This window comes from Zonotrichia albicollis, chromosome W (assembly GCF_047830755.1).
Source record: "Zonotrichia albicollis isolate bZonAlb1 chromosome W, bZonAlb1.hap1, whole genome shotgun sequence".
NCBI classification, from domain to species: domain Eukaryota; kingdom Metazoa; phylum Chordata; class Aves; order Passeriformes; family Passerellidae; genus Zonotrichia; species Zonotrichia albicollis.
The window spans coordinates 19,585,447-19,611,226 of NC_133859.1; the positions used below are offsets into that span (position 1 = coordinate 19,585,447).

The 25,780-nt window shown below is 45.2% G+C and overlaps 1 long non-coding RNA gene across 1 annotated transcript; it reads right to left on the reverse strand.

Moving 5' to 3' along the window:
* Positions 1-455: 455 nt before the first annotated feature.
* Positions 456-8,537, reverse strand: LOC141726882 (uncharacterized). The gene is made up of 3 exons (XR_012577835.1): positions 7,862-8,537; positions 7,140-7,246; positions 456-3,245 (listed from the first exon to the last, which is right to left on the reverse strand). It is a non-coding gene; the product is annotated as an uncharacterized LOC141726882 (long non-coding RNA).
* Positions 8,538-25,780: the final 17,243 nt, after the last annotated feature.

Here is a 25,780-nt window from a genome sequence, read left to right on the forward strand (position 1 = left end):
TGTCTGCGAAATGGGAAAAAACCCTCCCCGCTCCGACTTCCCATTTACGCGTCATCATCGCGCACTTCCCGCATTTCTCCGCAGTAGCCCCCGTGGACTCTGCAGCTGTTCCGGCTGGCTTAGTTCCGCCTGATGCAGCCGCCGTGACCCGTGAGCTTTCCCCGGGTGGCTGCTGATCGCCCACCAATGCAGTCGCGCGGGTTTTCCCCCTTTGCACGCGTCTTTGGCACTGCCTCGCCTGAAACCACCACTGTTGCCGGTCCCGCGCATGCGCTCGCCGCCGCAGCTTCTGTGCCTACCGCCGCCCCCACGGCCCCCTAATCTGTCTCCGCTGCAGCCTCAGGCTGCCTCGGGCTATCTGGTGCCGCTGCCACACAGGTCTGACAGTCGCCAAAGGGAAGTTCCCCGTCCCCCTTGGGCCCCGCGATCTCGTCTGCGCCCCCCCCCCCCCAACTGGTCTCGCTGCTGTTCCCGCAGTGAGGCTGCGCTTTGGCTTTCTCGATTCGGGATACTTAACCTCAAAATATGAGAAATCCCAATCGTCTTCCTCACTGGGGAAAATGGCTGATTTCAGCTTTCCCGGGACTGGTTGATGCCGAATTTTGCCCCAAAAGGCAAGAATAACTGCCTAAGAGACTCAATTTAAGTCAACATAGACAGGAGGTATTTTATTACGAAGCGTCGGAGAAATCACAAAAGGGATTTCTGAGTATCTCGTAACAAAGCAAGCCTTTTATACAGTTTTGAATATAGAGTTACATCATATCACATGCATAATCAGGTTTTTGCATGCATATTCATAAGAGGCGTGGTGTAGGCGGAGCGTGGGCGGAGACATCTCTTTTGAGGATCATCTTGGTGGCCGTTCCGGTTGCCTTCATCGTGGGCAGGGGTCTCCTGATGAGTCTTCCTCCTTAAACTTTTGAACTCCTATCCTAATATGGTCAATCCCCGGTGTACTTGGCTTGGTCCCCATGGCTTGGCAAGGTTCTTAGGGTCAGTTTGACATTGTTGGCTCTGAACATGCTTAGCCTACCAATTCTCCTATCCCTATCTCTCTTCTTGTCATTATGTTCCATGCTTTAGCTGATCTATTGCTCTATATGTTTCCTAAATTCTATGCTTTTTCAAATACTTCTCATTCCGTGTTTTAACTCGTTATTTCTTAAAGGCTATTTGTTTTGGGGCTTCATTTCCCCCCTTTTCTTATAACTTACGAATTCTTTCGTCAAATTCTAATCCTATAGGGCGCTGATACGCTCGTGCCATAGCCCAAGCCATTTGGGTCCTTTTCATTATAATTCTTAGTCTCTACCACATACAAATAGTTGTGAGAGTTAGTAGTAACAGAGCTACAACTACTATTAGCATTGGGTGCACCAGGTAGTTGAAGACCTGTGTAGCTGTTGGGGAGTATCCTGTAAATATATCCCACCAATGATGCTGGCTTATTTGTTCTACTTCGGTCAGGACATCCGTTATTTTCTCTGAATTATGTTCTACCTGCCATACCATTCGTTTAGTCGTTTGATTTACCTTTTGCACCAATTCCTTCACTTCAGGATGTGCGAGCATTGCTTTAAGAATTTTAACGTCCATCCCTCTCGGTGAAGTTGCATACACAAAAGTTAGTATTGTTAGTCTCTTCTTGGCAACTATCTATAGTGACGTTTTGTCTAGCTCATCCTCGGCCCAGCATCCCAACTGCTTCACTTGCTACAGCATTGAGCAACATAACAAGAACAAACTTCATCTTTCCTTCTGCTTGCTTTGTTTTTCCTTTCTTCGCTGTCTTTTCCCTGGTTTGCTAAATTGTCTATTGTAAGGCTGAATCAATTTTTGAATACACTGATCTAATTCTAAATCAGCATCTTTGGTTACAGGTATTGCGTGAGGTAAGTTTGAAGGCAAATCAGCTTTACAGCGAGCTGCTACGATGCGTGAGGCTTTAGTAATTTCAAATATTCTAAGTGTTTCCTGCAACTTCCATCTAAGGTATGTTATAATTACCTGTTCTGCACTCTCAAAAAGCTGTAATCCTGTCTGTCCTGGCAGGCCAGTACTTTGTTCAAGAGCTCTAACCCAGATAAAATTTCGAATCCACTTTCTAAAACAGGGTCTACACCATAAATATCCTACTGACCTTTGTGAATACCAATAAACCTGATTACAATCTGCACAATGCAAAGCTACCCATGCATAGCGCTTATCATTATCCCTTTTGCAAACATAACAAGGAAGTGAATGTAAGTAAGGACCAGTATAAAAGTCTGTCTCTTCAATCCAATGCAACCAATTCAATGGTGGTGATTGCAAAGCCTCTTTAGCCTTTTTACTATATGAGGCTAATAGCTCAAGGTCTTTCTTTAACGCAAGACGTATTTTATTTCGTAATCGTAGTTCTTGTTCATTGTCTCTTTCAACAACTATATCCCCCCACAACTGTAAAAGTGCCCTAACCATAAAAAATTGATTAGCAATCACCAATAGCCTTATTTAGACAAGGTCGTTCCCTTTTTTTTTGCCTTTCTTTTTATCTATCTTCAACCTTACTGATCCTAACTTTTGCAATCTCAGTCCCTGAAGAGTCTCAGTGCAGGAGTCCAATGCTTTATCGGGATCTCCTTCAATGGGTCCTACTACAGAATGCTGTGTTAAGGGCACCAATTTTCTACACCTGGCAGAAGCTATATATGACTTGCTTTGAGCTTTAACTCTTTTCACAATACACCAATACACTGTACCTCCCACCGGTAATAGGCCAAAACTTTTTGCTCGGGTGACTCAAAAAGATTTAGAGCTAGGACCGTATCTAGCCCTGTCTGTCTCCTTAGTTCCCTCTGCCAGTCTTTCTCCCATGTGTAGTTATGCGTACAGGTATTACACCATAAATCCCAGATCCCAGACTGTTCTAACCAAAAGGTTCTACTACAACTCCCACAATATAGAGCTACCCACGCAGCACAACAGGGGCTGCGACACTCAAGGCAGCGCTCCCTCGCTGGTCCTCTTATGCAGAAGGTCGATAGTGCTTCAATAATGTCAATCAGCTCCCTGGCCGTCCGGTAGTGGCGTGTCACTGCTCTGTCCACCGCTTTCGAGTGTCCCTTCAGCTGCAGCAATAAGGGTTGCAAGATCAGCAGCAGCTTACTCCTCAGACGCTCTTTGCCCCCCTCCGTAAGGTTGTCCACCAGATGCTGCATCAAAGACAGGTTTAGTCCACTTGGCAGGCACCCACAAAGGCCCTGTTGGTGAGAAAACACAAAGATATCCCCGACCCCAGTACAGTACTTTTGCGGGCTTTTCCCATATCCCTGTGCTTGGGTTTTTATACTTTATCTATACCTCTGTTTCCTTAATAGCTTCCTGACTTGACCTTGGGTGATGTTTAACTGCAGGGGGGCCATCGTCCTCCCCAAAAACACGTAAATGATTGATCACATACAAAACCTTAGCCAGGCATATTTGTGGTTGCCATTTGATTTGTAGTGCTTTGCTTATTGTTTTCACTACTTTTGCACAAAAATGTGTACCCCTATCCGAAGAAATGTTTTTCGGTACTCCAAACCATGGAATAATTCCATTCAACAGTATTTTAGTCACTTCTCTTTCCTTATTTGTCCTGCAAGGGAATGCTTCAGGCCACCCAGAAAATGTATCAGTTAATACCAACAAGTACCGAAACCCCCCTTTTCTTGGGAGTTCAGAAAAATCAATTTGCCATACTTCACCTGGAAATTTACCTCGATTTATTGCTCCCTGGTGTATCTTAGTCCCTTGTATTCGGGTTGTTCTTCAAACATCGTTCACACTGGGATGTGACATGTTTTATGGTGGTAAATAATTTTGGTCCTGCTATCCTAGCTTGCAGGTACTGATAGAGCGGATCCAAGCCCCAGTGGGCTTTCTCATGTTCTGCTTTTACAAACTGCCACATCACGTTTCCTGGTATTACTAACTGTCCGGTTTCCAATTGACCCCAACCATTTTCTAGTATTTTGCCCTTATTTCTTTGAATCCATCTATGATCTGATTCCTGGTAATCTGGCTGGATGTTGGTATCCAGCTCTCCTGGTATTAGGGCCGTTACTTTCCCTTCCCTAGCCCTTGTGGCAGCCAATTTAGCTTCCGTATCTGCCTTTCTGTTTCCTATTTCTGGAATAGTATTACCTTTCAGGTGTCCCTTACAATGTATTATGGCCACTTGTGCTGGGAGTTGGACCGCCTCTAGCAATCGCAGAACCTCCTCTGCATGTTTGATTGTTTTCCCTTGTGTGGTCAACAGTCCTCTTTCTTTCCAGATGGCTCCATGAGCATGTACAACAGAAAAGGCATATTTAGAGTCTGTCCATATATTAATTTGCATGTTCTCCGCCAATTCCAGGGCTTGAGTCAGAGCTATCAGCTCTGCCTTTTGGGCTGAAGTCCCTGCAGGCAAAGGGTTTGACTCAATTACCCTTTCTGTGGTAGTGACTGCATAGCCAGCCATTCTTACTCCTTGCCTCACGAAGCTGCTGCCATCTGAGAACCAGTTGTCCGCATCTTCGAACGGCTCCTCTTTGAGATCCGGGCGACTGGAGTAGACGGCTTCAATTGTTTCCAGGCAGTCGTGTTCGATGGGTTCTGCTGGGGCTCTCCCTTCTAGAAATGAAGCTGGGTTCACAATGTTAATTACCTGAATAGTTACGTCATCTGATTCAGCCAGGATGGCCTGGTATTTTAGGAATCTGGAGGGCGACAACCAATGATTGCCTTTCTGTTCCAGCACAGCCGACACAGTGTGAGATACTAGCACAGTCACTTTCTGACCCAACGTGAGCTTCCTGGCCTCTTCTATGTTAATTATCACTGCGGCTACTGCCTTCAGACAGCCTGGCCATCCTTTACTTACTTCATCTAGCTGCTTGGAGAAGTAGGCCACAGCTCTCTTATGTGGTCCCAACTGCTGTGCTAGGACTCCTAGGGCCATCCCTTGTCGCTCATGGGAGAACAGCCAGAATGGTTTTGATACATCTGGGAGACCTAAGGCTGGTGCTTTCATTAGCTCCAGCTTTAACTTCTTGAAGGCCCCTTCTGCTTCGGGAGTCCAAACTAGGACGTTCTTGGTTCCCTTCAACAAATCATACAGTGGTTTAGCGAGTATCCCGTACTGGTAGATCCATAGCCGACACCAACCTGTCATCCCCAGAAAGGCGCGCAGATCTCTCACCGTCTCTGGTTTAGGCATCTGACAGATGGCCTCTTTCCTAGCTGCTCCCAGGGATCGCTGTCCTCTGGAGACTTCGTATCCCAGGTACACCACTTCTCTTTGCACCAGCTGTGCTTTCTGTTGAGAAACTCGATATCCACTTAAACCCAGGAAATTTAGCAAGGAAATAGTCCATTCAATGCATTCTTCCTCTGTCACTGTTGCTATTAGGAGGTCGTCTACGTACTGCAGAAGGGTGCCATCTCCCAGTGGCCTTTCCCACTGTTCTAATTCTTTGGCTAACTGGTTCCCAAAAATCGTGGGGGAATTGCTCCATCCTTGGGGCAATACTGTCCAGGTAAGTTGGGTCTTTCTTCCTCTATCTACGGATTCCCACTCAAAAGCAAAAATCTTTTGACTCTCGGGGGCTAGGGGAAGGCAGAAGAATGCGTCTTTCAAATCTAATACGGTGAACCAGGCCAAATTATCCTTTAGTCTAGTTAGAAGCGTGTATGGGTTAGCAACTACCGGATGTAATGTCTTGGTTATTTCGTTTACTGCCCTCAGATCCTGAACTAGCCTATAAGCCCCATTAGGTTTCTTTACTGGCAGGGTTGGTGTATTAAAATCCGATTTGCATTCTACCAATAACCCTAGTTCCAAAAAAAACTTTTGATTATGGGCCCAATCCCCTTCCTGTCTTCTATCCTCAGAGGGTATTGTTTTCTTTTCACCGGCTTTGCCCCAACTTTAAGTTCAACAACAATCGGTGCTGCTTGTTTTGATCTTCCCGGTATATCAGTAGCCCAAACTAACGGGTATGTCTCGCTCAGGATTCGCTCGAAATTGTGACTCTCAGGTTTGGGCTCCACACAACTGATTGTTAGGCTTAAAGCTGTAATCAGTTGTTCCTCATTTACTTGAAATTCCAATTTGTCTTTGTTAAACTTTATTACGGCCCCCAAGTTCTCCAATAGGTCTCTCCCCAATAAGGGCTTTGGCGAATTTGGTAAATACAGGAACTGGTGAATTCCCATTTGTTTCCCAATTTTGTATTTAATAGGTTTCAAAAAGTAAGCCTTTTCTGGTTGGCCTGTTGCTCCCACAACTTGTACAAATTGATCACTTTTAGGTACCAATTCCTGATTTAAAACCGAAAAGGTTGCTCTGTGTCGATCAAAAAGTTCAATTCCTTTTTACCTTCCCCTAGCTCCATTTTAACCAGTGGGTCTGCTAGGGTACGGCCCACCGGTCCCCCTCATTCACTATCTTGATGTGTGGTAGTAGTGGTGGCCATTAGTCTTTCCCTTAGTCGGGGGCATTCTTGCTTCCAGTGTCCCATCTCTAGGCAGTACGCACACTGATTTGGAGCCTCCCTCTCCCTCCTACTGGGTTGCCTCTTTTTCTAGGGCCCGCACTAGAGGGTCCTGAGGTGCTACGTTTACCCCGCACTCTTTTTGCCACTCCAGTTTACTCCTTAGGGTAAAGAACATTTCAGCATACGTTACCTCATTCCATTTATTAAGCTAGCGGAGGAAAAGCATTAGTTACTCCCTCCGGTGGCTATTTCTCATTGTCATTTAACTTGTACAATGGCCACCACTGTGTACAATATTTAAAGAGTGTCTTTTTACTTATGTTTCCCCCCGGAATTCCTCCCAAGTCCTTCTAGTGCTTTAGGATACATCCTAAGGGGGTTTTCATGTTTACGTCCTTACTCTGTTGACTTCCCCTGGCTATTCCCTGCGTGTATTTTTGGTTTAGTCTCTTTCTCGCAGGTACTATATGTCAATTTATTTTAACACTTCATACACACAATTTCCGATCACTTCGTCCTTTTCCGACCTGAAGAACAGGAAATGCGGAGCGGGACTCCCTCTCGCTTCGCAGCGATGCTGCGTCTCATTCACTCTCACTCATACCCACACTCTTTTTATTCAAACTGTCCTACCTTTCCGGTCTATCAGAGTACACCGCTTTACCACAAGATGTCGCTGGCAAACCGTATAGTACCAATACTGGTCAGCTTCGGGCTGTCACACACCCCCGTAAAAACAGCTGTAAACCAAGGTACGGGTTGCAGATAATACCACAATAAATTCTTACACACACAAAAATTACAGTTAACACAAAATACCGAGTCCTTGTCCCGCAATTCAAACTCGCGTCTTGGCAAATTACAAAATACTTGCAGACAACATAACAATGTTAGACAAAACTATAACACAAATGTATCCCCTCAAAACCTTATCAGGGAAAGGGAAAAATTGGACAGGGTCCCAGGCCTGGCTGGATTAACACAAATATATTCCCTCAAAACCTTATCAAGGAAAGGGAAAAATTGGACAGGGTCCCAGGCCTGGCTGGATACGTTCCCAGGCGTAGTTCAAAGATCCGAACAAAACAACAACATTCGAACAAAACAACAACATTTAGAAATTCAAACAAAGCAACAGCATTAAGATGAAAGAAAAACACACACTCTTTTAACAAATACCCCGACTCCAAATGGGGACTCTAACCCCGATTCCAAATGGGGACTTTAACCCCGATTCCAAATGGGATTTTGCCAGGGCGTCCCTGGTCTTTCCCGCCGGGTGACCACGTCTGGTCCCCGTTTCCCAATTAAAGCGCTTTATTCCAAAATCAATAAACAATAAACAATTAAAATACCTCTTAATTGGAGCAGGAGATACAGGAAACCCTTCGTCCACCAAAGAGCGCTGGTCCGGGGGGGGAGTCTCTTCTGACAAAAGTCTGTCAGGGGCGCCCGGAGGGTCCCGGCCCCGGACCCGGCCCCGGAGGATCCCTTAAGGCCCTGATCTCCTGTCTGGAGGTCCCACCTGGGTCGCCAGATATGATGCCGTATTTTGCCCCAAAAGGCAAGAATAACTGCCTAAGAGACTCAATTTAAGTCAACATAGACAGGAGGTATTTTATTACGAAGCGTTGGAGAAATCACAAAAGGGATTTCTGAGTATCTCGTAACAAAGCAAGCCTTTTATACAGTTTTGAATATAGAGTTACATCATATCACATGCATAATCAGGTTTTTGCATGCATATTCATAAGAGGCGTGGTGTAGGCGGAGCGTGGGCGGAGACATCTCTTTTGAGGATCATCTTGGTGGCCGTTCCGGTTGCCTTCATCGTGGGCAGGGGTCTCCTGATGAGTCTTCCTCCTTAAACTTTTGAACTCCTATCCTAATATGGTCAATCCCCGGTGTACTTGGCTTGGTCCCCATGGCTTGGCAAGGTTCTTAGGGTCAGTTTGACATTGTTGGCTCTGAACATGCTTAGCCTACCAATTCTCCTATCCCTATCTCTCTTCTTGTCATTATGTTCCATGCTTTAGCTGATCTATTACTCTATATGTTTCCTAAATTCTATGCTTTTTCAAATACTTCTCATTCCGTGTTTTAACTCGTTATTTCTTAAAGGCTATTTGTTTTGGGGCTTCAGGTAGGGGTGTGTCCAAGTCCGTATCCAAGGACCCTGAGGCTTCTGGGGTTTCTGGGCGCTCAGGGGACCATTGGGACCTTGGAGGTGATGGCATTCCCTCCTGCTCCCCTTCAGTGGGAGCAATTTCTGCTTTCCCTGCGCTGCTAGGGAGAAGTGCCGCCTGCTGCTGGCAGGGCAATTCCCTCCCTCCAAACCCTGTGGGGTTCTGTGCTGCCTGCTGCTGGCTGCCAGCCCTCCTGCTGTTTCTCGTGGTTGCCTCCAACATTACCCTTGTGGACGGCTACAACTTTATAGCTCCTTTATCTTTTTCCATGGCCAAGTGATAAAGGTGTCTGTTGATCTCTTGCAAAAAGCCTAGCTCAAACAGCAGACGCATTTCTGTGTGCGGATAATTACACCGCACCCACAACAAGAGATCTTTGAGCTCTCTTTTGGAAATTTCCACAGGGTGTGTGGCTGCCATGCCCTGTAGGGCTGACAAAATGCAGAGTTGTTCCTGGGAGCATGTACCCTCCATGTTCTCAATTTTGATGTTTCTTACCAAAATCTGAGTTGTCTGCAAGAACTGTCTGGAGGTTGCCCTGGTCACTGTCCAGCAGCTCGCAGGTGAGGATTTCCAGGCGCGCTTCTGGTTGTCTTCCTTCCGGGTTCAGCTTAAAGCAAGTTGTCTCAGCAGAGGTCAAGATGTTCTCTCTGGATTTTTTCGTTAAGAGTGCCTCTTCTTGGGCTGGATTTCAGCGGCTGATGGCTGGTGGCATGGCTGCTTCCCAAGAGCCCACCTGGAGCCCTCTTGGAGTGTCCACCCAGGGATGCCAATGTCTCGAGATCTCTAGCTGGTCAGAGTGACCCCGAGATACATTAGAAAGTCTCTTTTCCCAGCCCGACGGTCGAAGAAGGAGTCATAACTCTTCAGTTCTTGGTCTCAAGGTTGTTTATTGTATCTTATCTATAAAATTCTTTCTCCTGTCCAGCCGAGGTCCGCTCAGCAAGACAGTCAGAGGCACTCTGCCTGCCCCCAGGATGGTGTTATCTTTTTATACTAAAAACTACTTGTACAACATTTACAATTACTTTCCAATATGTATCACCTATGTTAGACAGTGAGCTTCTACTCTAAACCAATCTAAAAGTGCCAACATCACAGCAGAAGATGGAGGCCAAGAAGAAGGAGAAAGGCTGGACATGCCCAGATTCCTCTATCTTGCCCCTTGAACACCCATTCTAAAAACCCCAAAAATCTACTTTTTCACCTCGTGATAAATTCACTATCTTTCTACTTAAACCGTCGTGGCTTGCAGATCTTCATATAAGGTTGGTAATTTGCTCCATGGGTCCTAATCAAAACCACAAGCGTCTAGGGCTCTGTGCCAGAGTCTCTGAGCTCCCTAGCAGGGGTCTTGGCAGTCCAGGACAGGCAGAGGGATGTCCTGTATTTCGATAATTACTCACATCACATCTCCTTGGAATATTTTCCACACAAATTCTCTCTGCACCAATATAAAATATAAATTCTAATACCTCCTCTGGGGGCCTACTTTTTAAGATATCAAACTCTCTAGGTGGTATTTATCCCCCAGAAAATAGAGCCCATGACCTCCCTATTTCTCTTTTGGGTGTATCTCTTGGAATATTTTCAGGTTCTTTTTTAGGTGAGGGCATTCACTCTTATAGTGTCTCTCATCCCCACGATAGAAACAGGCATTTTTAGTTTGCTCCTGAGATTTTGATTGGGCTGGGGTTCTCTTTCTTCCCTTTTCCCTGTCTCTAAAAACTGAATATTTGGGAGTGGTACCTGGGGGCTTCAGATTCCTCTGGAAGTTACTCTCTCGTATAGTGGCTATCATAACTTTTGCTTCAGCTTTGTCTTTTCCTTCATCTCTCCATACATAAACTGTTTGAGATTCTTTTAATAAATCATTTAGGGGTTTATCATGCCAGTCCTCCATTTTTTTCCAGATTTTGTCTAATATCTGGCCAGGTATGAGTGAAAAAATTAACTCACAATAGTGCTTGCCCTGCTATGGTTTCAGGGTCTATTCCAGAGTATTGTTTCATATTCTTTTGGAGCCTCTCTAACCACTCAGTTGGAGTTTCTTCCTTTCCCTTCTGTTCCTCGAAAGTTTTCTGATGTTTTGCCCTTGAGGTGCTGCCTCTTTTATTCCTCTGATTATCAGATTACGATAATCATTTATATGTTCTAGCCCTGCCTCTTCATTTTGGTTCCAGTTAGGAGATGCTATTGGCATTTTCTGGTCCTCAGTGGACCTTGTTGATGCTCTCTTTGCCTAGTTCTCATTCTAGCAGTTCTAATCATCTGCCTCCTCTTGGGAAAATAATATTTTCATTACTGACTGAATTTCTTCCCAAGTAGAAATGTTGGGACCTAAGAATTTATCTAATTGTTCAGCTGTACCTATGGCATCTTCCAATAAACCTTTAATCTCTTTTTTAAAATTTCTGACTTCTGAAGAGGTCAAAGGAGAATTTACAAATCCTCTCCCCACCTGAATCCCTCCCATATGTACCTCTTGTAATGGGAATATACTAACTTCTTGATCCCAGCCTTTTTGTTCTTCAATCTTTATAACCCTTTTCCCCTGTTTTGGAGTAGTGGTAGGGAAGGGATTATCGAGCTGCTTTTGGGATTTATCTGAGCTCCTAGTATTTTGGTATAGTGCCCCTCCACTAGGAAGGGGGTTCACTTGGACCGTGGGAGCTGGAATCACCAAGGGGATGGAGGAAAGAGTGGAAGTCGGCAGTGAAGCCGGAACTGCCAAGTGGACAGAGGTAGGGTCATGCGGTAGAAGCAAGACCATGGCAGGGGCAGGAGAGGGGGCACCCGGTATGTGCGGGGGAGCTGGAACTCCTGGCATAGGCAGGGGAAGCAATATTTCCAGAGGGTCCCAGACCTTTTCTTTCTTTTCCTCGGCTTTCTCTGTCTCTGGGGTTTCTGATATCTTAAAAACTTTTACCCCCAGGGGTTCTTTGTCTCCTGTCCAACAAGAGGCATATTCTTTTTCTTCCAGATCAAATGGTTCTTTTGAATTTACAAATATATTTAAAGCCTGGCAAATCCAAGCTTCAAAAGACCCCTATCTAGGCCAATATATGTGGTTGGGTCTTATTTCCTTTTTTGTCCATTCTATCGTATAATACTGAATCATCTTTACTTTATCCTTTTCCTTTGTACAAGGAACCAGTTAGCTAACTTAATTCCCAGGGGACTCTCTTGGGGTATATCTGCTGGCACCTTTTTACTCCCTTTTTTCCTTGAATGCGACTTACTGGTTCTTTGTCCCATTTCCCCAGGATTTTACCTGTTCGTCCCTGGCCTCTTTTTCCCTGCTCTAACCCACTCCTCTGAGAGCTTGAACACCACCACCCTTCACAGCACAGAAAATCTTTCCTCTCCAATAATATAATACAATCCATGTCTCTCCAGAAAATAAAATTAGACTTTAAATCAACAATCTATATTATGTATACTTTCATTCATTCGTACTCACTTTTATTTCTTTAATATGTCTATCTCACTCATTCTCACTCACAACAGGACAACACAATAATAAAGTACCTTTACTTTTAAGTCACTTGTTAATATCCACCCATAGGCATTGCAAAATCTCACATGCTGTTGGCAAACCCCAGAGTCTCTTGGGTATTGTATCCCACACTTCCCATAGCCTCTTGTGTGTTCCAATCCCTCAATCTGAGAACATTTAGGGGGCCCTCACTTTTGTCCCATTTCCTAGTGGATTGTGCTCGGAAACCCTTGGCTCCCTTCCTCCAGGGGGTCCAACCCCTTCCTGCAGGCCCGTCCCAGTTACCCCAGGGGAATTTCTCACTCCTTTTATCTCTTGCTTCATCTCCTCACTGGCTGAGTTTCTCATGAAAAATGGAATCGCAGCCCTCAGAGACCCTACAATCACTTCACAGGTCCAGAATAGCCAGCCCACATCTCACACACCTTTCATCCCCCGTGTCCGCCTCCCCCAAAAAATACTTAGAATCCTCTTTCTTATCTGGGTCCTAGTGCACAAGAATTGTGGGGCTAGGTACTGCGGTTTCTTAGGGAGCCTTTTCCCTTTCCTTTGCTTTATTTGTCTCTTTCTTGTTCATGGGGTGTCAACCTGCAGCCACCTATTCCCGCTAGAAGAAATGGAGTGGGCCACCGAACTCCGTGAGGCACGCCTTCCCTGCTCGGGATCTCCTGGAGTCTCGCAGGCAAGGTGTTACATCCTGGACAAAGCTCCCAATTGTGAAAAACAAGGTTCACTCTCCTGGTAAAATTTAAAATTTTAATAAAGGACAATAGGATACAAAGATAATAAAGCAAATTTTAACAGCTGGGTGTAGGAATACAGCTAGAAAGCCGAGCTGGGAGCACTGTCCAGCTCATGACAGAAGTGGATATGTTAGCATTAGTAGGCCACAAGCCTTGGCAAGAGAAAGCAGAACCCTGAAGAAGGAATGAAGAAGTTAGCAGTATGCTTGGTACAATGTGCTTGGTAAGCAGAACTCATATAAGATAGCACATACTTGTGCAACTCTGTACGAGGCTTTGAATTAAGCAATGTTACCTAGTTATGAGTCAAGGGGTTAAGTTAGAAATGTAGTTAGCAAAGATCATATACTGTGATTAGAGCTTAACAAGAAAATCAATCCATACCAGGTGGGGATAACTGAAACAAGGGTGGGAATGACAGGTGATATATGAAGTATTGTAAGAGTGCAGGAGCAATATATACTAGTGACTTCTAAGAATGAGACGAGGTTTGGACTGTGACCAGCAAGTCAAGGAGCCCTGCCAACTTGACATGGGTGAAGAGTTTACCATGAGGAAGACGTCTTACTTCCTCCCCAGAAGCCCACCGACCCAATTAAAGAGGATAATTGCGCAGCCGTAATGGATATTCAGCTACTTATAATACAAAGCGGGCAGGTAATGATTATGTATTATGCGTCCTTAGAAACCACGTGAACATGTAAAACCTTTTCTGTATAAAAAGAGCAGGAGTCTCCAATTCCTCATGTATGCCTTTGGAAAATATTCTACATGCATCCGGCACTATAATAAATACCCTTCTTTTCAACTTTAACTAGTTGGAGAGTCATTCTGTCCGTGCTTCGGTTACATAAATGTTATAGTTGTGCTATTTTTAGTAACTGCTGAAAAGGTATATAAGCTCAGCTTTGCGAATAGATAAATGGCTTCATGTGTGCAAACCATGGATTCCACATCTCTTTTGTCAATCGCTGTCAAATGGTGCCCTCGTTGTGAGGAAGCAGAAATCACCTAGCCGAGTGACTGATGACAAGCCCTGCAGAACTAAGTGCTGCTAAGAGGAAGCAGGAGAGCCGACCAGTAATTAACCCCGTCAGGATAAAGGAGGTGAGATACCCCCTCCGGGATATAGGAGGTTAGCTGCTGCAGGGGACAATGGGTCAGGGAATATCTGCTCAGGAAAGATGTTTTTGAACTGATGTCTAAGCTGTTGTTACAGCATGGCAAAACTGTACCCTCACATGACTTCAAATTCCTATTATGATGGGCAGCTGCTGAGATCCCAGGAATCATCAAATCCATGGTCTTTACAACAGATCTGTGGGACAAAGTGGGAATTAAGCTATGGGATTCTGTTACCAAGGGAAGTAAAGCAGCTGCAGAAATGATGCCTTTCTGGTGAGTGATTTTTGAGACCTTAAAGGCTCAAGAAAACTCCCAGGCTGCAAGGAATGCCTACTCTCCCTCTACGGAAAAGCTCAATGCTCTTTAAAATCTGAAGAGACTGCTGATAAAGTTTTTTGCTCCTCCTTTACAGCAGAGTCTCAGAATTCCATACATTCTGAAGAGACTGCATCTCCATCTCTCACACCACGGCGAATGCGACCCTCAGCCTCCACATCATCTCTTACGAGGGGAAGGGAGGGGGGCCCCTCACGCTCTGTAGGGGCTTTCGCTGCTGGCTGGGGTCCACAAAACAGTGAGGAAAGCAAACAAAAGAGTCCTGAGGAGGATCCGTTTGACCCCGGATACATCGATCCTGACTAAGAACCTGATTTTTATCCCCCTGACCCTCATGACAACTGGGTATGTTTAAAACAACAAGCATTAAGGGAGGGAGAGTTTGACATTGCTGAAAGAATTGTGGCACCAGTAATATATTTGGGAACCCGAAAACAGACTGCTCATTGGTATCAGCTGTCTTTCCCAGAAATTAAAGAGCTCCAACGGGCAGTTACAGAGCATGGTATCGTCTCACTGTATTTTACAAACATGCTAGATTCTGGTTTTGCTGCTCACACAATGACCCCGCATGATTTAAAAAATCTCTCTCAGATGCTGCTATCTCCCATTCAATATGGCTTGTGGGAGAAAGGTCTGCAAAGACTTCTTATAACTTGTGTGGGTCAGGCTAATGAGACCCTGGCAGCCCTCACAATCAGGCAGCTTATGGGAACAGGACCGTGCAGAGATCCTGCTGCCCAGGCGTGAGACTGCCCAAGGGAAGACCTTGATGGAGCCCAAGATGCAGCTCGCCAAGCCTTTCTGTAAGAATCCATGCATGGTGGGCTGTTCGGGTCCAATCCAGCTAGCTATGGACCCCAGCCCACACAATCTTACATAGGACAAAAGGCAAAAGACGAGAAGCGCTCTTCTCCACTAGGGACAAAAGTCCTAAATTTATTTACTTGATAGGAGACATCAGATCATCCAGGTGACCCCCCAGGTGAAGAAAAAGAGAGCGATGCCTCAAGGCAGGAGACTTTTAAACCCGGGGGAATGGGGGGGTGGAGGAAGAGGACCACAGCCAATGGGATACAAGTGAGGAGGGGCAAGGGGAGGGGTAAACCAGGAAGAGACCACCAAGACTGGCACTTAGAGGGGGGGAAAGGGGAAGACCATGTGGTGATAGGATACAAATCATGTAAACAGTGCAAATTTCCAAACACCAAGTGCAAATAGCTAAAAAACTATTTAGTGCAATACAACACCTTTCTTAAGGTCCCCAATTCAAAAACACCTCAGAAAGCATTCACAACCATTGTCTAGGGGCCTCGGGAGCCCTACATTGAGTTTATTGACTGCTTTAAGCAAGCACTCGAACGTCAAATAGATAATGCAGACACTCGTGAAATGTTGCTTTTAAAGCTTGCTGTTGAAAATACAAACATAGATGGTAAAAAGCTCTTTAAGTCCCTGCCTAACCAAGAACCAACTCTTATTGAAATGGTTGAAGTGTTCAACCACATTGGGACAATACACCATCAATATGAAGCTATGGCTGCAGCTTTTGCGGCCGTCAAAGGTGCCTCTGGAACTTCAGCACTTTGTTACAGCTGTGGCAAGCCTGGCCACCTTAAAAAGACTGCTTTGCTCAGAAAGGAGCTAAGCAAAAAAACCCTGATGTATGTCCATGGTGTCATAAAGGTAGTCATTTTGCTAACCAATGTCGCTCTAAGTATGACTCTGAAGGTCGCCCGATCCAGGGAAACTGGAACCACAGCACGAGCTGGCGCCGCTCTCCAACACAAATGCCTCAGCTGACAACAACCCCTCAGCTGACGCCACAGATGCCACTTCCGCAAGCACAGCCACCGAGACTACCGAACAGAGAATCGCCTCAAGTCCTCGTCCAGCAACTGCAGGTAGTGCTGGACTGGACCTGACAACCTCAATCACAGTAACGTTGCTTGACTCTTCTGTTCATTTACTACCTACAGGAATTTTTGGCCCACCAGGACCCCAGAAAAGTTCTTTGCTGGTGGGGGGGGGGTCTTCAACTACCCTTTTATGTCTTTTTGTCCTGCTGGGGGTTATAGACTCAGACTCTGCTGGGGAAATTAAAATCATGGCTTGGATTCCCTTACCACTCTGTACTGTCTCTCAAGGTACACATATTGGGCAATCGATTCCTTTTTCACACAGTTTGTCATCCCCTTTAACAGAATGCAATACTAGGATGGGAGGATTTGGCTGTACAGGAACTCCACAAATATTATGGGCGCAGATGATTTCTGATGAAGGTCCCACTTGCAAATGTACCCTGTCATCACAGGGGGAAACTCACTGGTATTTTAGATACTGGAGCAGATGTCACTGTTATCTCCCAAGCCAAGTGGCCCCTCACTTGGCCCCTCACAGAGGTACCCCAAACTAGGTCACATAGCCTCTGTAAAACCATTTGTTCTGCCTGTACCCATGGTATTATGGGGACGAGATGTACTTACTCAATGGGATCTTAAAATTCAGTCTGATTTTTAATAGGGGCCATTGTGGTGCGTGATACCCTGAAATTAACCTGGAAAACAGAAACACCTCTCTGGTGGATCAATGGCCCCTCCCACTACCTAAATTATGCGCACTCCCTGACCTTGTCCAATAACAACTTCAGAAGGGGCATATAGTCCCCTCTACCAGTCCCTGGAATTCTCCTGTGTTTGCAGTTAAAAAACAAACTGGCAAGTGGTGCTTGCTCCAAGACCTCCGCAAAATTAATGATGCCATGTAGGACATGGGAGCCCTAGATCCTGGTCTCCCATCCCCTACCATGATCCCTCAAGAGTGGCATTTAACAGTTATGCACTTAAAAAACTGCTTTTTTGATATTCCTTTGCATCCTGATGATGCTCCTAAATTTGCTTTTTCTGTTCCAAGCATTAACATGCAAGCACCCTTGCAAAGATAACACTGGGTTGTCCTTCCTCAAGGAATGAAATGCAGTACCCCTATTTACCAGTGGTTTACTGCGAGGGTCCTCAGCCCCATTCGCCAAAAGATGCCTACTGCCTTATTATATCATTTAATGGATGACATTCGTATTGCAGCAGAGAAACAGGAAGTCATGGAGGTGGCCTTAGCCCTTGTCATTGCTGCTTTAACCCAAGCAGGGCTTTGTGTTTCTTCTGAAAAAATCCAGCGTCAACCCCCTTGGAAATACCTGGGCTGGTGCATTAGGACCCAGAGTATTTCTCCTCAGCCTTTACAGATTCAAACAAGCATTCACACCTTGCATGATGCTCAAAAGCTTTTGGGTTCAATTAATTGGGTTCGTTCCTTGCTAGGAATATCAAATGCTGACCTGAACCCTTTGTTTGATCTGCTGAAAGGGGAACCAGATCTCCTGTCACCTCGGCAGCTCACACCAGAGGCCTGCCAGGCACTGCAACTGGTAGCTGATGCTATTTTGAATCAGCAAACAGCCTGATGGGCCCCCCAGCTGCCCTTTTCCTTAATAATTCTGAATCTGGCTAGGCAACCCCATGCTTTGATATTTCAGTGGGATCCTAAAGCACCTAACCCCTTGCTGATCAGAGTGGATTTTTTTTACCACACCAGATGTCAAAACATGTAACCACACAACATGGGATGTTTGCTTTGCTCATTGTAAAAGCTAGACAGAGGCTCACCACACTTGCAGGTGTGGATTTTTGTTTGATTTGTTTGCCTATTACTACTGTCTATTTACAGTTGCTGTTGAAGCAATCTGAAGTTTTTCAAATGGCACTCACTGACTTCTCTGGACAGCTTTCTACACATCCTCCAAAGCACAAGCTTGTGGCAACCAGCTTTAATCTCCTAACGTGACCCAAGAGAAGCGAGGTCCCATTACAAGCTTTGACTGTCTTTACAGATGGATCTGGCTGCACCCACAAGTCGGTACTGCTTTGGTGGAACATTGATCTCAGCTGATGGGATTCGGATGTCACTACTGTTTCAGGTTCTCCCCAGATTGCTGATTTGGAATCTGTTGTGCCGGCCTTTCAGTAATTTGTCATGCCTCTTAACTTAATAACAGATTCTGCTTACGTTGCAGGATTTGTAGAAAGAACTGAAGCTGCTGTACTAAAGGATTTGCTCAACAAGAAATTGTTTCAGTGGTTACAACTTGTTTTCCTTTTAGATACTAGGCAGCACCCCTACTTTGTCATGCATGTCAAGTCTCACACAACTTTAGCCGGTTTTATTGCAGAGGGAAACTGACAAGCAGATTTACTTGCGTTACCTGTTCAACTGCAAGACCACTTTGCCAAGGCAAAACTCAGTCACTCATTTTTTCACCAGAATGCTGCTGCGCTCACCTGTGCCTTTAAATTGACCACACACCAAGCTGCTAGTATTGTGGCTGTGCACCCAGACTGTCAAAGACACTCCTTCCCCTCTGTTGCAGGATGTGTTAACCCTAGAGGACTCGAAAGCCTTCAGATTTGGCAAACAGATTGTCCTGACTCAGGGCAAATTTGGGAGAGAACCCCCAAAGGAGTTCCTCTAGAAAAGCAGATTCAATTGGCCCGTCTCTGCAACCGGTTCAGGAGAAAATACCTCCTTAGAGAATAGTAGGGAAAAGCTGTTTATTAAACAATAAAACAGTAAAACCTAAACAATACTAAACAATAAAACCTCTTGCTGCTCCAAAAGAGATGAAAAACTCAGAAAAGTCCCCTCTCCGGGTTGCAGCTCAGCTCACTCAGTCTCTTATCAGTCCCTCTGATACTGGAAATGCTGCGGCCCAGGCCCGACCCAGTAGGCCACAGGCGTGAGCTGCAGGTGCTCTTCTGGGTGTTCAGTCCAGAGCAGGTTTAAACAGGACCACAGAAAAGGGAAAAAAACCCACAGTCCAGGGAACTTCTCTGCCTCAACTAGCTAAAACTAACTAAAAGCAAAGGAGACCTTTGTCTCGCTGTCTGTCCATCTGCAGACAACAGCAGTCCAGGAGGAGGAATGTGGAGGAGTGAGTGCAGTGTCTGAAAACTGCGTATTTCTTCTCTCCCCACTTCACTCTCTGGAATAAGTCTTCAAGGTGCAAAATTTATTATTCAGCATAAACAGAACAAGACAATTGGGGATAAAATCATCATATAGTCAACTCAGGACTCATTTCCCCTATTTTGGCAGACTTAAGTACATTCATTCCTATATTGACACCTTTTCAGGTACTTTGTTTGCATCCTGTCATACAGGAGAATCCGCAAAAGAAGTTTACTGTCACTTCATGAGTGCCTTTGCAGTCCTGGGAATCCCCTCACAAATCAAAACTGATAATGGCCCAGTGTATATTTCCCAGAGGGTGGCAAACTTCTTTGCCCTCTGGGGGGGTAACATACAAAATGGGGATTCCTCATTCCTCAGTGGCTCAAGCCATAACTGAAGGGGCCCATGCTTCACTGAAGCTTCTTTTGTTGCAACAGAAAGGGGGAATGGGGAATGCTACCCCAGCAGAGCGATTACAGAAGACATTGTATGTTTTAAACTTTTTTAATTGTTCCCTCATGGATCCTAACTCCGCAATTGTAAGACATTTTGGCAATAACTCTCAGTTAGAAGTCAAACAGAAAGCCCCAGTCCTTATCAAGGACCCAGAAACAGGTAAAATCATGACACCTTATCCCCTTGTCACATGGGGAAGAGGTTTTGCTTGTATTGCTACAGAAAACAGTCTGAGGTGGATTCCAGCCAAGAATGTCAGACCCTTCAGAGAATCCCTGCATACCTCTCCTGAGGATCCTGATCACCCTGGCACTACCCCCCCCCCCAGCTTCTCTTGCTCAGACCACTGTGTTCAGATCCACCGAGAGCTCACAACCATCTGAACCAGCTTCTACCTGACCCAAGGGGACTCATCAACCTCTCACCACTTTGCGAGCTGCACAGTTGACTCATTCCAGAAATAGTTCAAGTTCTAATTGAAGAACAAGTCTCCCTCCAGGGAAAACAGCAGAGACCGAGTGAAAGGAGGCTTGGACTCACATATGAAAATAACCCTATTCCTTGTTTTATTTGCAAAGACTATTCCCACCAAGCGTGGACATTGTGTCATAAGTGCCAGAAGAAGTGGTATTGTGAATCAGAATACCGACATCAGGATTGCCCACAGTGTGATCCTTAGCACTATACTTTTGGTGATTGTGTAATTTTAAAATTGGTTTGTAGGAAGGAGCATGGCTGGCTTCCACATCACTATTTTTGGGAGCTAGATCTGCTTTCTCATGCTGGTCCTTCCGGTAGGACTCCTTCTCAACAAAGGAGAGGTGGTCACAACGCCATCCCTCCCAGAATGTAATGTGTGGCTTATGCTAGCTTAAGCTTTGAATGAATCTACGTTGTGCCTATCCATGACCTCCCCTAGTAATCCTTTCCAGACTTGCCCAATAGCCATGCCTTTAGGAAAAGGTGAATGGGATGCTTTATATGAGACAATGCACAGGGATTGTGCCGCCCCAGGTTGAATTGAGCCAATGTGGTGGTGCAATGATAAGTATCGCAAAAAGGCTAATAGACCAGCTGGATGGTATTTTGCTAATGACAGAGGATTAGGGGTAAATAAAGTTTCTAACTTTTTTAGTCTTTCCCTACCGCCTCAAGAATTGGACATTTTTGGATCCACACAGCCTTTTGTGTGTTTCTTTATAAATCTCACTAGTGGAACCTTTGCTGATTAAAGATTCAACCTTGATGTTTCAGGCACAGGAGTTTATGGCAATGCTTCTGCCTGGTGTAATCATACCCTGCCTCAGCCAATTTTACCTGGGATGGTTTCTATTGGGTTAATGGACAATATATTCTTGATATGTAGAAATAGAGCCTGGAAAGGAATACCAGGAAGGGCTGCAGGAGGCCTTTGCACTTTTGAGTGACTAACCATGTTTCACTCTTTCTGGAAGACTCACCATCTCTACACAGATTGGTACAAGCAAAGTGTAGCACACATGTTTAGCCCAGATTGCAATGATAATGTCGAATCCTGGAACCTTGGAGCCTGAGTGTTTGCCTCAATTATTCCATCCATAGGCAAGGCACATGCAATAAAAACATTAAATAACCTTGGCTGTTGACTTGGAAAACAAACTAACGCTACTAGCTCAGTTTTAACAGGCTTATTAACTGGTGTTGATAGTGTGAGACATGCTACGCTGCAGAATAGGGCTGCAATAGAATTTTTGCTTTTGGCACATGGACATGGTTGCAAAGACTTTGAAGGTTTATGTTGCATGAACCTTTCTGACAACTCCTTGTCAATTCATGCTAAGATACAGGTCCTTTGAGATAGAGTAACCAAATTAAGAGTAGTAGATGATAGTGACTGGCTTGGACATATACTTGGTGGCTAGGGGCTTATTGGCTGGCTTAAACATTTAGCTAAAAGAGGAATTTATATTTTAGCCATATTGTTGCTTATGATGATGTGCTTGCCATGTGTATTGCAATGTGTTCAGAGACTGATAAATCCACAAAGAAAATTTTAATGGTGGAAAAGAAAGGGGGAGATGTAGGAATACAGCTAGAAAGCTGAGCTGGGAGCGCTGTCCAGCTCATGACAGAAGTGGATATGTTAGCATTAGTAGGCTGCAAGTCTTGGCAAGAGAAAGCAGAACCCTGAAGAAGGAATGCAGAAAATAACGGTGTGCTTGGTACGATGTGCTTGGGTCAGCAGAACTCATATAAGATAACACATACCTGCACTGGTCTGTACGAGGCTTTGAATTAAGCAATGTTACCTAGTTACATAAAAGTTATAGTAGTGCTATTTTTAGTAACTGCTGAAAAGGTATATAAGATCAGCTTTGCGAATCAATAAATGGCTTCATGTGTGCAAACCATGGAGTCCACATCTCTTTCAGCAATCGCCATCAGCCGGGTGCTTGGCATTCGGCCAAGAGCACACCTGCTATTTGGGAGACAACCTTTACATACCTTTTCTATTACAGCAGCCTACTGCATATTCATAAAAAATTATACATATTTAAACTTTTCCTCAAACTAGTTTACATGTTCCAAGAGCTGTTTAGCATGGCTCCTGCTCAGATCTGCCTTTTTAGAGCACGCACATTTCTTGGCTGTGGTTTTAGTCCTTTCTTACTAAAACCTCCAGCTTGGGCTTTGGTCCATACTTTTCTACAGATGCTAGGTGCTGATAGTAGCAGGAGTCTTCATTATATATTCATTGGATGTTATCCCAACCAAGCAGGCAGTTCAATTACCATAAGCATAACTATATCAGCTAGTTCCCTACTATGTCTAAGTTTATTGACAGCAGAAATAAAAATTAAATCTTTATAGCAAAGTTATATTCAATATTATACATATAAAATCCATTTTTAATATTTGCAAAAAGCCAATATTATAATATGTATTTATAAAAATACACTTTCCTTGCTATTATAAATACATATTACATTGCTGGCTTTTCAAAAATATTAGGATGAATGTTATATATATAATGTTAAAATAACTTTGCTTTTATTTCTGCTATTAACAAAAACTTAGACATAGTAGTAGTGGTAGCTGATAGTTATGAGTGAACTGTCTGTTTGACTGAGATAACATCCAGTGAACATGTAATGAGTACCCTGCTGTTGATATGACAGCTATCAGCATCTGCCGGCTGAAGAAAGTATGGACCAAGGCCCAAGCCTGGAAGTGATAAAGCGAAGGCACCAAAACCACAGCCAAGAAACACGCATGCTCTAAAAAGGCGGACCCAAGCCGGGGCCATGTAAAATAGTTCCTGGAATATGTAAACTAGTTTATAGATATGCATAAGGATCTATGAATATGCAACAGGCTGATGTAATGGAAAAGGTATTTAAGGGGTATCTGAAAGGTGAAGGTGTGCTCTTGGCTGAGTGCCAAGACACACCTGGCTGTAATCTTTGCTTTACTGTCTTTTTCTCCTATTGCCCTTTATTAAATTTTTTGCATTTTCACAGGAGGGTGAACGTGTTTTTCACAATTTGGGGACCTGACCCAGGATTAACACAGAAATAAACAGGGCAAGGAGACTTCTTCTCCTTTTAATGCCTTTATTTTAAGTGATCAGCTCAGGATTGGGCAGCTCGGATGGGTCTGCTGCTTCCCGTCGTCTCTCCCAGGGCGACTCAGAGGAGAAGGATATGCGCAGCTTTTTCCACTAGGAGCAGAGCTGGGGATCCGGTTCTCGTGGGAGCCTTTAGGGCGTCGTGACCCTCCGTTTTTACTTTTCCCCCGTTTCGCTCTGTCTGCTGCCAGTTCCGGGAAGACTCCCGTGCTCAGGGCGAGAGGGACTCCGAAGGTGTTCCGCATCTCTGCAGGCCCAGCACTCCGCTCCTCACGTCCAGACATCACTCCAATCTCTCAACTCTTAGGTGGCTCGTTGTTTTTGGGGTTTTCTCAGTACGCTTGGAGCAGTGGCCCCACAAAGCATGCTGGTCCTTGGAGGTATTTTGCATATCCCCCCCCTCCAATGTCTCTTCTCCTCACTGTTCAGGAGGTACCCCACCCTTCATTGTCTCAGAGAAGGGCCATTAACTTGCCCCAGCCAGGGCTTTTACTGATACAAAAACAACTATTAACAATAACAACCCGTAATTACCATAACACAAGCAGCAGCCCAGTAGCAACAGTGGTAACCTTTTTCTCACAGAAAAAATTGGCAGAATTTTTGTTCATAACAAACACCTTGCTTCCAACCGAGTTCAGCGGCCTTGCTCACTTCTTCTGGTGTGGATCCATGGTTGCAGGTTTGTACCCAGTTTTCGCTGTTACGGCGTGGCGACCTGGTTCGGAGTCCGGCACGGTGACCCAAAGCCCAGGGTCACTCGGTCCATATGCTCCTGACACCAACGTGGTGGACAGCAAATGGCGTTTATTGGGGGGTCTCAGGGGTTTATAATGGCTTGGGCAGTCAGTGTCATTTCCTTCTGCTTACGTCCGGCTGGGTGTGGCCAGGCACGGAGCAAAGGTCTGACTGCAGGGTGAGGGGGGCTTCCTATCTAACCGTACAGCCCGAGATCTTCTGCACGCAGATCCCTGACTCTCCACATTTCCCCCCCCCCCTCATGATTAGTAAAAATCTTACAAAGCTATAAAATGTAGAGATTACAAAATTTCATGGGTTAGTAGAATTAGTGTAAAATTGCAAGTGTGTTAGTAACTGGCACGCCTGAAAGTAATTGTCGGGGCTCGAGAAACAAAATGTTAGCTGTTTCTAAAAGCCTTTTAACGAATAGCACCAGTTTGTTTAATATGCAAGGCCCGAAAATTAGAGTTAGTAAGATTATAGTACCTGGGCCTATTAGGGTAGAAATCAGGGTGGTGAGCCATGAGGACCGGTTGAACCACGACTCGAACCAGCCCTGTTGAGCTTCTCTGTCCATTTCTCTCAGGTTTAGCCGATTTCTCAGTTTGGCCATGGAGTCTCTGACGACTCCGGTGTGGTCTGCATAAAAGCAGCATTCCTCTTTCAAGGCAGCACACAGCCCCCCTTGCTGCATGTACAAGAGGTCCAGTCCTCTCCTGTTTTGGAGGACAACCTCTGAGAGTGAGGAAAGGGATTTTTCTAGGGAAGAGATGGATTTCTCTATCCTCTGCAAGTCCTCGTCGACAGTCATCTGCAGTTGTGCCAGTCCCTGATGTTGTTTTGCAAGGGCCGAGATGCCTGTGGCAGCGCCGGTAGCTCCTAAACCGAGGAGCATTGCAATGGTGACGCCTGTTATCACTTCTCATTTGTAGAGCTGATTGGGTTCCTCGAACAAGCGGTACACCTCTTCTTCCTGGCGATACAGGACTCTGGGGACAATTAGAACTTGGACAAAAAAGTCAGTAGAATGATCGAATTTGTCAAGGAGTACACATGGGCTTACCCCGGATCATTGACAGACCCACATTCCCGATGCAGCTGGGATCACCCACTGGAACTTTCCCCCCTTAAATCTGACGAATTCCCAGCAGACGTTGCCCATCGGCTTTGCCAAGGTTGCATTGCCAAAGCATTTGCCTTGGCCTGTAACCTGACTTAGGGTAATGCCTCTCCAGGGGGTGTCCCATCTGCATTGGCGTGGATTGTCTGACTTTGAGAAGATGAATGGGAGATCGAAGACAACACCTTCGTAAAAAGGGGGTTGTGCATCATAGCATAACCAGCATGATTCTGTGAAGTTTGGGTCGCATTGGTTTAGCGATAAGAAGGTAGCATTTAACACACTTAAGAATGGGTTGGAGAGGGTTGGTTTGGCTAAGAGATCGGATGGAGAGGCTAGTTTGGACATCTGTGTTTTGTGGTTAGAACTGCCCTTAGCTGCGATCCCCTTGCTGGGTCTACTCATTGCTAGAACCGGATTGGGTCCGACTGATTGGGATATTGGAGCTGGGAGT